This window comes from Danio rerio, chromosome 1 (assembly GCF_049306965.1).
Source record: "Danio rerio strain Tuebingen ecotype United States chromosome 1, GRCz12tu, whole genome shotgun sequence".
In the NCBI taxonomy this organism is placed as follows: Eukaryota; Metazoa; Chordata; class Actinopteri; order Cypriniformes; family Danionidae; genus Danio; species Danio rerio.
The window spans coordinates 56,478,662-56,491,789 of record NC_133176.1 but is presented as its reverse complement, the minus strand read 5'-3'; the positions used below and the strand labels follow the sequence as shown (position 1 = coordinate 56,491,789).

The 13,128-nt window shown below is 38.8% G+C and overlaps 1 protein-coding gene across 34 annotated transcripts in view; it reads right to left on the bottom strand.

Annotated features, from left to right (window-relative positions):
* Positions 1 to 13,128, bottom strand: part of inpp4b (inositol polyphosphate-4-phosphatase type II B) — a 405,814-nt gene that overhangs the window by 95,006 nt on the left and 297,680 nt on the right. The gene's annotated exons all lie outside the window — the stretch shown is intronic.

Below are 13,128 nucleotides of genomic sequence, written 5' to 3'. Positions count from 1 at the left end.
TGGGAACATTACGATGCGTTTCCCGTGCCTTGCTGTGCCATGTTTTTGACGCTCGCCTTGTTTGTTTGTTTATGTTGTCTGCTGCCTGCCTTTCTGACCACCCGCCTGTTTTACGACCATAACTCTAGATTGCCTGTATACATCTGTTTCCCCCAATGACTGTAAAAAATATGGACGACGCGACAGCCCTTTTTCCCATTGAACGCCTTGAGGGCAAAACGCCTGCTTGACGGGCACAAACTGTCGCAAAAGACTGCTGAAATTGGAGCCAGACATGCGCAGAAGGACTGTCTGATGGAGCCAGAGGAGGAGCCGCGAAAATGAGCAGAGTCGAGCTTCCAATCAAACGCTTTATGTAAAATCAACTACGCCCCCCGAACTTCTCAGCATGCGTTTGCTGTCATATCAACACAAATGGATGTAATAACGTTAACAAATATGAGGGTTTTATATATTCAATCGCGCCAGCTCCAGGCCGCAGCGCATAACTTACTCGCGGCGTCGCGGGCTGATTCCGGCTCGCATGCGGCAGCGCCTGCTCGCTCGGCCGCCGCATCTGGCTCGATTGACTCGGGCTGGAATTGGGTAGTGAGTCCAGGCATCCGGAGTAGGTCCAGCAGAGGTAACATTAGTCAGTCTGAGCTCTAAGAGATAAGTCTCCGGCAGGCGAGAATCTAGCCGGAACTGTGTTTTGCTATCTGGGTGGCTAGGCGTGTATCAGCAAACTAATAAAGCCCTGAACTTAGCGAATAAACAGTGTTCCACCAGGATCATGTATGTCAGAAACTATAGTTTACTGCTGAACTCATTTTGTCATGGTAAAATAACACAGAAATCGAATAATAACATTTCAGTCTACTTCAGTCTCCTGCCGAAGCTCAGACGCCACGCTTTGAGAAACTGTCAATCACAGCTGTCAATCACGATGACACGCCCAGCATTAAATTACTGCTAAAAACAAACTGTTTACAAAAATGAAGATCTGCACCTATTTCAGCACAATAACCAGTGCCTTAATCGACCAGAACTATCTTTCGGGACATTTTATTGCAAGTGTAATATTTTTTTTTATTTGGGCTCAAGTCTCCTTCATTAACACGGAGGAGGCGGGCTTTATGACTTGTACTGCAGCCAGCCCCCAGGGGGCGATCTAACGGCCGAAACCTTCACTCAAACGTAGGCTTGCGGCACACTTGGTTTCCCCCCTGTGTTGACCGTTGCTAGCCTGACCATCTCTGTTCAATATACCTGCGTTTGGATCAGCACTTCCTTTGTCAGCATCCGCTTCACATTACACTATCGTATATTAAAAATCACAGTTTAGGAAATATTGTGTAGAATGTAATATAATATAATTAAAAACAATTCTAATCATATACAGTTAGACAGTTATAAGAAATATATCATAACATTTCTTATTAATATATTATTTCTTAAATTATTCTTATTTTTAAAAGCTGTATAAAAATGTTGTTTATGTAACAAATAGTGTGCGTATATATATATATATATATATATATATATATATATATATATATATATATATATATATATATATATATATATATAGAGAGAGAGAGAGAGAGAGAGAGAGAGTGAGAGAGAGAGAGAGGGAGATAGACTTACATTTAAAATAAGAATATAAATTGTATATTATTAAATGTATTATAGAAAAATAAAACAATGCTAATAATAAATAATTATAAGAAATATATCAGAATTTTTTTTTCATGGATTTGTTTCAGTTTTATCACATATTTTAGATTTACAATAATATTATATATATTGCATAAAAATGTTGTTATTATATGTCTTAATATATTATATATTATACATATATTATATATAATAATTATAAAACTATTATTTGTTTGTGTCACTATATATATATATATATATATATATATATATATATATATATATATATATATATATATATATGTATATAGACAGTTGAAGTCAGAATTATTCACCCCCCTTTTGATTTTTTTTTTCTTTTTTTTAATATTTCCCAAATTATGTTTAACAGAGCCAAAAAAATTTCACAGTATGTCTGATACAATATTTTTTTTTATAAGTCTTATTTTATTTTTTATTATTTGGCTAGAATAAAAGCAGTTTTAAATTTTTTAAAAACCATTTTAGGGACAAAATTATTAGCCCCTTTGAGCTATTTTGTTTTTTTGATAGTCTACAGAACAAACCATGGTTATACAATAACTTGCCTAATTACCCTAACCTGCCTAGTTTACCTAATTAACCTAGTTAAGCCTTTAAATGTCACTTTAAGCTGTATAGAAGTGTCTTGAATAATATCTTGTCAAATATTATTTACTGTCATCATGGCAAAGATAAAATAAATCAGTTATAAAAGATGAGTTATTAAAGCTATTAGGATTAGAAATGTGCTGAAAAAATCTTCTCTCCGCTAAAAAGAAATTGGGGGAAAAAAATAAAGGGGGGGGGGGGGTTAATTCTGACTTCAACTGTATATATACAGTTGACGTTTTTTCAGCACAGAAAGAGAGATTTAAATATAATATAATATCAAAACATTCAATAAATTGTATATTATTAAATGTATTAAAACAACTTTAGGAAATTATAACTGGATTTCTTAATATACATGCCTTGTAGAACCTATATTTGCTGTGTGTATGTATAAAGTAGAACTATGCTATATATATCAATATAAACACAACAAGGCTGATAATATATAACTATAATAATAAAGCAGATTTAGAATGATACATTTCCTCTACTTTCCCTTCTATCCAGCTCACAAGTGAGTCAGATTTTTTATCATGGCCTATGCAGATAATCCAACCACCTTGTTTCATAAAAAATAGCATATGCTAATTGATTTCCTGGAATCTCAGTCTTTTTCTCTTATTTAAACATCTCCTGAATATTAGTTTAAAAGCACCTCGTGGAAACAGAAAATTGCAGTCCTCCAAGAATTCAATCTCAGGCATCATTAGTCTACTAAACATTCAGAGCTGTACGAGAGATGTGAAGGAGAAACGGCTCGCTATGTCAACCAATAACGGTTTGACTGCATATTCCTGCTTGTATATTTTCTGAGCTATACATTTGCGAGGTTGTGAAAGTGTTCAAACTGTGCTTTCTGACAACACAATTCACACAGACTTTATGGATTCATCCCAATGGCTTTGATTGACCTCAGATCAGGCTGCTCTGTTGAAAGAATCAAAGAGATCATCTATTAAATACAACAGAAAAATCTGAATCCTGTCATCTTTTATTCACCTTCAACTTGTTCCAAAGCTTACTATCCTCTGTTAAACACAAATAAGATATTTTGAAAAAACTCGGAAACACATAGAGAGTTTTAAAGGGATAGTTCATTCATTCATTCATTCGTTTTCTTTTCGGCTAAGTCCCTTTATTAATCTGGGGTCGCCACAGCGGAATGAACCGGCAACATATCCAGTATGTTTTACACAGCGGATGCCCTTCCATGTTTGTGGAAATATTCACAAACACTCATTCACACATATACACTAGTCAATTTAGCTTACCCAATTCACCTGTACCACGTTTTTGGACTTGTGGGGGGAAACTGCAGCACCCGGAGGAAACCCACGCGGGGAGAACATGCAAACTCCACACAGAAATGCCAACTGACTCAGCCGGGGCTTGCTGCTGTGAGGCGATTGTGCTATAAATTAATGTATATTTAATTATTATTTACTTAATCTCTAGTGGTTTCAAATCATTTTTGAGATAGAATGTTGTAAACTGGCAGCCACTGACATCCATAGAAGGAAATTGCTGCCAGTTTACAACTTTGTTCTAAATATCTTCTTTTGTGAATCTCAAAACGTTTTGAAACTACCTGAGAGTAAATTATGATGAACTACCCCTATAAAACCCTCTGATCCTCTAAAGTGGATTTATGCAGAATGATTTAAAGAGCTTGGTAACAAAAAACGTAATAGATAAAATTAAAAATACAAAAAAAATAAATAATATATATATATATATATATATATATATATATATATATATATATATATATATATATATATATATATATATATATATATTTATTTATTTATATATATATATATATATATTAAATAAAAAGATTAAAAAAATGTATTATATATGTATATATATATATATATATATATATATATATATATATATATATATAAAATACATTTTTAAAATCTTTTTATTTAATTATTACACTGTAAATCAAATTACAACCAATTGTTTAGCAAAAGAGGCAAGTCTATCATGAAATATATATCTACTAAAAGACAGAAAACATTACTTTACAAGCTGCATTGTACATATATCAAACACATTAGCATATTATTTAAAAATATTACTGAAATTGATATTAAAGCCGAATAAATATAAATTTACACACATTTACAAAAGTAATTAAATAGACTCAATGAGGGGCTAAATAACATGCAGATTTCTGTGGGCACAGACTCTGTATAGGCAATAAAAGCACATAAACAAAAGATTTGAGATTGTCAAAAATGTACACAGCACACTCTGGTAAATTTACAAGACATAGCATGTATGAGAGAACGTGCCCCAAGTAACGTATTTGATAGAGTCAGAGAGGTACACAGTGCCCTCTGGTGGATTTACGAGAAATAGCACGTAAGAGAAAACATGCCCGTGTAACGTATTTAAGATGGTCAAACCTGCATATGGCGCCCTCTAGTGGATTTGTGAAAACAAAAACAGCAAGAGCATGTAGCCCAGAGTACATATTTCTCGGTTCTCAAAAATGTAGCCCTGGGCACACATTTACAATGAGCCTGGGTTGGAATATTATCACAGATTTTTAGCCCATCATTGAGTCTATTTACAGTATTTACTTCTGTAAATGTGTAAACAAATATTTTGTTCAGTTTTTATATTAATTTCAGTTATTTCACTGACTAATTTGCAAATTCTCATAGGATTTATTTACTATACAATTCATGAAGTAATATTTTCTGTCTTTTAGTAGAACTATTATATGGAAGACTTGCTTTAAAGAAGTTCTAACTAGATTTTCTTTGTAAAACATACTGTTTTTCTATTTCATGTCCTTTTTTATGTTCAGGTTTTTAGTTACTATTCTCCCAAAATCATTCATAAATAAAAATCAACACATAAGTCCACAGATCTTATTATTAATGTTTTGTAATTCTGTGCATAAACAGCCAAAAATCTCTGTAGATTGTGTCTGGCTCTGTTTATCCCCTCTTATTCCCAACCCTGGAGTAAATGAATGCGAGATGTGTTTGCATGTGGTCACAGTAAAGGTCGTACAGTATTTCTGCTAGAGATTTATGCAAGGTCATCCAATGGGCTCCTCTGGAAGTGTGCGCTACACATTAAAATGGCCAATAATGATGCAGACCCATTGAAACCCACTGACCCCGGAGCATCGGGAGCACAATGACGGCGTCCACTAAGGCTTTCCTGGCCGCTTTTTTCCTCAGCTAATGACGACGAGGTTTTCGTGCAGTTCCCCGGCTCCTTCCACTGCATCTAATTGGCTGTTTCACAACAGTGTGCCCGCACGATGAATACAGTGGCATATATACGGGTCAGGATCATCCGTCACGCTTGGCCCAATTTGGAGGCGATTTGTGCAGGTTCTTGCAGTGCCTATAAATGGAGGCTCTGATCCGAGGGGTTCGGGCACCTGTGTCTCTCAGCGGTGGAGACAAATTGTTTGCAGCGGCTAAGACACGTTAAAAATAGGGATGCCAATTTACCACGTTAATTTAGTGTGTTGATTCCATACTGTGCACAAGCATATTGGACCAACTACATGTACAGTTGAAGTCAAAGTTATTATTCCTTTTCAAATATTTCCCAAATGATGTTTAACAGACTGAGGACATTTTTTCATGGTATTTCCTCACAGCAAGAAGGTCGCTGGTTCAAGCCTTGGCTGAGTCAGTTGGCGTTTCTAAATGGAGTTTGTATGTTCTCCCCGCGTTCACGTGGGTTTCCTCCGGGGGCTCCGGTTTCCCCCACAGTCTAAAGACATGCGGTACAGGTGAACTGGGTAGGCTAAATTGTCAGTAGTTTATGTGTGTGAATGAGTGTGTATGGATGTTTCCCAGAGATGTGTTGCACCTGGAAGAGTATCTGCTTTGTAAAACATGTTTTATAAGTGGTTCATTCCTCTGTGGCAACCCCTGATTAATAAAGGGACTAAGCAGAAAATAAAATGAATGAATGAATGAATGAATGAATGAATGAATGAATGAATGTCCAGGTAGATTGGCTTTAATTACATATCTAAATCATATATATGCATATTTGGCCATATATGAGATTTTCATAAGGGCAGGAACAGCATGAGGGTGAGTGTATCAGAATTATTTTGTCCATCTCTGAAATAAGTACAAGATAGCACAGACAGAGCACTGTATGAAAATAAAAAAGGTATATATGTTTACATATACTTGTCACCAGCTTGGTGCCAGCTAATCCCCTCACCAACCAGCAGAGGTCATCGTAACCGGAATACTAAAGCTGTTTCTGGACTCCCAATCCCACAATCCTGTATTTGGTGCTTACTGTCCTGCACCTGATGGCAATCTTCACTAGCACAGAAATACACACAGCAACATAAATACTCTAAGTGAAGTTTATTCATAAACTAATTTCGAGAGGATCACGTGCTCATGATTTATCACGGCCGGTCTCGCATTTACTAATCACTATCTTCCAATCATATGAGCCCTAAGCTACTATAAATAGCCACAGTTTTCAGTTCATTTTATCTTCGTTTGGAAGAACCCCCCCCTCCTCCCCTATACTCCTTCTTTACCTCTGATTGGGCGGCACGGCGGCCCAGTGGTTAGCACTGTGAGCCCTACAGCAAGAACACTGCCAGCCCTGGTTCCACAGGACCGGTGGGAGTTTCTGTGAGGAGTTTGTATGTCCTCCCCGTGTCCGCGTGGGTTTTCCCCGGGTGCTCCGGTTTCCTCCCACCATCCAAAGACATTTAACATACATAACAATCAAGCTTTTGTTTACCCCTTGTGTTCCCTTAGCTACCACAGCAGGGGAGTTCTAAGATCCACCGAGCTCAGGCTCCCCTCTCGCTCTGCCAACAGGAGGAAGCCCCGGGCTCGAGGAGCCTTTGAGCTCGGGGCTCTCTCCCGGGACAGCATGCCAAACAAGCTTTTATAAATCATCAGTTAAGTGTGAACTCTTGAATCTCAGTTTATTGCAGAGTCTTGTTTTGCTTGCAGACAATTCTGAGAGTTGTTTTAAATCGCTAGATTGTGTTTTTGGTTGCCTACTTGACTGTTTTCTACAGTTGTGATTGTTCTCTGTCTGCCCTGACCCTGCCAGTGTACTCGTCTCTGACTCTGTGCTGCCTGCCCTGACCATGGCCTGGAATCTCACCTATGATCTCTCTCTGTGTGCCCTGACCAGTGCCTGGTCTGATTACTCCTGCTTTGCTCATTTGCTTATTTTAGTAAGTGTTATATATTTCTGTGTTGCAGTTTATGGTACTATAATAAAAAAAGCTTGCAAATTCACAACCTCCAGAGTCTGCGTTACAATACTGACACTGACATTTTTTAAAGTAAATACTTTGGATTGGCAAAAGGTCAACCCAAGCTCATTCTGGAAACGTGGCCGGATTTACGTGGCCGGAGGAACGTACGGACGCGTTTGGTTTTTTTCGAGCGAACACTGCGGGGAGGTGTGGCGCCGCTCCGCTCCTCCTCTTCGCGCTCGCCGGCCGACGGCTCGCCTCCGAATGGAGGACTGTCCCGATGCAACCAGTTTGTCCGCTTAGCTCATAGCGTTGCGTCGGCAGAGCGGAGGCCACAGAGGAGGAGGAGCCGGCCGCGGGGACGATGACCGGGATCGAGTCCGGGGAACAGCAGTTCCGGAAATCAGGTAAGACGAAAAACAGAATCCTAAAAAAATAAGGGCGAGAACGCAGCGGGATCCGAAAATGCGGTCGAAATCAAAGACGAGGGCTTTTACTTTTTTTTTTTCTGGACGGCTTTTGCAAACCGTGGCTCGGGTTTAGGGAAGGAGGAGGAGGAAGAGGAGGGCGGCCGGGTCGGCCGATCCGGCGGCTTTTCGCGCGAGAACAGCGCGGGCGTGAACGGCGTGCGGATCCGCAAAAACAAAAAACGCTCGAATACGTACCTCCTAGGACGCATCTCGCGGTCCGCAGAAACGTCCGCGGGGCTACGTTTCCACAATGAGGCCGGGTTGCTATATGTACATGAATGCACACAGCATATGTCTAGATCACAGGTGTCAAACTCAGTTCCAAAAGGGCCGCAGCTCTGCACAGTTGAGTTCCAACCCTAATTAAACACACCTGATCAAACTAATTGAGTCCTTCAGCCTTGTTTGAAACCTACAGGTAAGTGTGTTGGGGCAGGGTTGGAACTAAACTGTGCAGGGCTTCGGCCCTCCAGGAATTGAGTTTGACACCCCTGGTCTAGATAATCAAATTCTGATGCTTTTTTAAAAGTGATCATTGTAATTAATTAAATCAGATGAACAACTGATTTAGATTGACTGCTCTAGTTTAAAGTGAAACGCTCAGTTCTTCTATAATGCGAAATAGGATATTCAGTGAGAAATGTAAGACGAGACTTGACATCTGAATGTGTGAATAGGTTTAGAAAGATTAGCAAACACTTCTGTGTTTCTAAAAAGCCGGCATATCAAAAAGGCTTAAATATTTGTCATGTTATGGTACTTAAGCGCAGCTAAGTGTCTTGTCACCAGCAGGAAAAACAGACAAACAAAAACACGGGTGACATTTAGTGTGAATGTTGACGTGGAGCCTTTGAAGTGCTGTCCACTACTGTCTCCTCAGGATAGAAACACAGAGGAAATGATGAGCTTTAAAAACTGAAGACAAGCGGCTTTTAAACTCTCATCCTGTCATTCAGCTCTTCTCTTTCACACTCTGGGTCATCCTCAAGATGCATGTTTTAAGATTGTGGATGACATTCTTCTGTACATAAGTATAATTATTTTAACATTCGCAATCAAGCATAAACACCACCTCCTCCTCTATATTCAGAAACCACTTTCTGTTCATCAATCCAATCATACAATAATAATTCACATCATCCATCCAAAAATCAGACCAATAATCCATTCCTCCATGCATTCATTCCATCATCTAACCATCTGTCTACCCATTCACCCTTCCAATAACTAATTATCTGCAGTAATTATCTGCCCTATCACCTATTCTTTCATTCATCCACCTGTCCATCTAATAATCCACACATCCCTTGTCCATTCAATCATCCAACCATCCATCCGATCGTCCACACACTCATACTTCTATCATCCAGTCAATCATCCACCCATCCTGTTTTCCTCATTAATTCATCCATCCACCCACCCACCCATACTTCCATCATACATTCATCCCTTCATCCAATGATCTACCAATCATTTATTTCCATCATCTATCCATCCATCCAATCATCCACCCATCCATACATCCATCAATTTATCCACCCCTTCTTCCATCATCCATCCATCTAATCGTCAATCCACATATTCTTCTGTCATCCATCTATTTGTCTTATCATCCACCCATCCATACTTCCATCATCCATCCATCCATGCTTTCTATTATCCATACATTCATCCAATCATCCACTCTACTGTCATCCATCCATTCATCCACAACTCTTTTTTCCACATTCATCCGATCATCCACTCATCCATCATGCATCCATCTATCTATCCAATCATCCACCCAGCTATTCTTCTGTCATCCATCCATTCAATCAATCATCCACCTATACTGTTTTCCACATTGATCCATCCATCCAGTCATCCATCTATCCATCCCTCCATACATCCATCCAGTCATCCACCTGTCCATATTCCATCCTCTATCTATCCATCCAAACATCCACCCATCATTCAATCTATTATCCATCTTTCCATTCATCCGATCATGAATCAATCTTTCGTATCCTCATTCATCTGTCCATTCAATTATCCATCTATCCGTCCATCCAGTCATCAACCCATTCATTCTTTCATCATCCAACTGTTAATCCAAAAATCCACCCATCATTCTTTGCATTAACAACTCATCCATCAAATCACCCATCCTCAGTTCCATCCTTCAACCATCCATATATCCACACAATCATCTACCCACCCATACTTCCATCCATCCAATCATCCGCCCGCCTATAATTCCACCATCTATCCAATCATCCATCCATCCATCCATCCATCCAATCATCCACGCACCCATACTTCTGTCATCCATTCATCCATCCAATCATCTATAATTCCTTTTTTCTACATTCATCCGAAGTCATCCATTCATTCATCCATTCATTTTTTCATATTCTACCACAGTCATCCATTTACCCATTCCTCTATCCCATCATCCAACCATTCATCCAGTCATCCAAACATCAATCCAGTCATCCACTCGTTCATATTCCTATCATCTATTTCTACATAAAAACATCTACCCATCATTCATTCTATTATCCATCTTTGCATCATAATATGGATCCATCCTTTATATATTCATCCCTCCGTCGATCCAGTCATCCATCTATCCAGTCATCCACCCATTCAGACTTACATCTGTTTATATAAAAATCCACCTATCATTTGTTGCATTAACAATCCATGCATCCAATCACCCCTCCATCCGTCCATCCATCCATCCATCCATCCATCCATCCATCCATCCATCCATCCATCCATCCACTCTTTTTAATTATACACTCATCCTTCCAATCTTCAACCCAGTCTTCAAACTCATCCAACAAGTCCAAAAGGTGTAGAAAAGTACACACATGACCCACTATATATATCAACTTTATTCTAAATTAATACGAAATGTTTCTTTCACATAAAGTCGTTTCAGAGGACATTTTCAACCCTCCTCGTATACAAAACAGTAAAAGGACCCCAAACATCTGAACGCTAGCATCAGCGAGACGCACTAGCGGGATTTCAGTTCAGTGCTTGTCAGCTGCAGTGAATGATTTTGCTCTGACATGAATCTTGTCCAGTCAGGAATGATGGTGTTGTGCTGTCAGCTCCTCATTTAGTGTTTCCTCTGAGCACCTGTCAACATCTCCCCGCTGACTGTCCCGCACCTGCCACTGGGACTCACGGGTTAACCATAGCAGCAGAGGGTGGATGCTAAAATGAGCTCTGCTAATAGGTTTTCGGCTAACTGCTTTCCAATGCAAAATAAACAACATGATAAAAAAGCTGTGTTTGGATTTGCACACTGCCATTTTACTCTTACGACAAGCAACATGTTGAATTTTCAGCATCTATTCGCCAGCGTCACTTGATCTGTCAGAAATCATTCTAATATGATCATTTGATACATTCATAATTAATTAAGAAAAATTAAATAATTCCTTACATTTCAACACAATCTCACGGCAATTCGTAACTTTTTCATTTAGTGGCTAATTCGTATGAATTCGTACAATCTAACTCGTACAATTTAGTACGATTTGCTTATCCCCCAATGACGGTTGGGGTTAGGGGTGGGGTCAGGTGCCACGCCTTCTTTTTAAAATCGTACCATTTCGTACGACTGAAGTCGTACGAATTTGTACGAATTAGCCACTAAACTGGCAAAACGTAAAATACTTACGTTTTCTCGTGAGATCAGGCTGTACATTTATATAGAGCTTTTCTAGGCACTCAAAGCACTTTTACCTCATCCACCACCAGTATGCAGCATTCACCTGGATGACGCGACAGCAGCCATTTTGCGCCAGACCGCACACCACACAGGTGATTGGTGGAGCAGAGGCAGAGTGATGAAGCCAATTATGATATGAGGATTGTTAAGAGGCCATGATGAATAGAGGCCAGTGGGCAGATTTGCCCAGGATGCCAGTGTTAAAGCCCTACTCTTTTTTTGTAGGACAACCTGGGATTTTTAATGACCACAGAGAGTCAGGACCTCAGTTTAACGTCTCATCCGAAAGACGGTGCTCACTGAGCAGTATAGAGTCGCCCTCACTATACTGGGGGATGAGGACCCACATAGACCCCCCTGCTGGCCTCACTAACACCACTTCCGGCAGAAACCTAGCTTTCCCATGTGGTCTCCCATCCAGGTACTGACCGGGCTCAGCCCTGCTTAGCTTCAGTGGGCGACCATGTGAGAGTTGCTGCCAGCTATGATTATCATCAATTTTTAAAAAAGTTGCGCTGCTTCATACTTTTGTAGACGTTTGTATAATAATCACTTATAATAACAACATTTTTAAGGAGTATCAACTTTGAATCATAGGAATACATGACATTTTAACATATGTTCAAATAAAAACAGCTACATTGCATTGAAATTAAATCTAAATTGCAATAATATTTAATAATAAATACATTATGATTTTTTAAATTTAAAGTAAATGCAGTACGTTGACATTCATGTATTTATTGATATGAGCACATGATGGGCTCTATGCATAGCTAGAGTTTTAAAGCCAATGATAAACTTCCGGTCAAAGCTAAATGTGACTATTTTCAATTTCACACTGTTGCTTTCACAGCATTGATGTTGTAATGTAATTACATTCTATTCAGTTAAATAGACTTAAGCATTCATTCAGTTGTTCAAGCGTAAAACGAGATGAAAGACTGTTGTAACCACTAGCGCCGTCAGCAGCAACAGTCTGGCGCAGAAATTACATTAAAAATACTGGGGTAAAATAAACTGTCATACTTTACAGACATGGCGGGGGGAAACTGAATTTAATGGGTTTTTCTTGTCCAATCTGAGACCTACTTCATATCATATTTCAAACACGCAGTGAAGGTGGGTGATTTTAAACGAAATCTAATCTTAATCGTGACAGTTGTGTAATGGAAAGAAGCTGTTGGGCTGCCTGGCTGAAAATTAAAAGTCTTTGTGTATATTGACCATTAACAATACTTGTACAGCATTTATTAATCATAGTTCAGTATTTACTAATGCATTATTAACATCCAAAGTTGTGCTTGTTAACATTAATTGATGCACTGTGAGTTAAGATGAACGACTTGTGAATGACTTTAAAAAATAACGAATAATTTCCATTAACAGATGTTAACAAAGATGAATATTAACAGTAATAAATG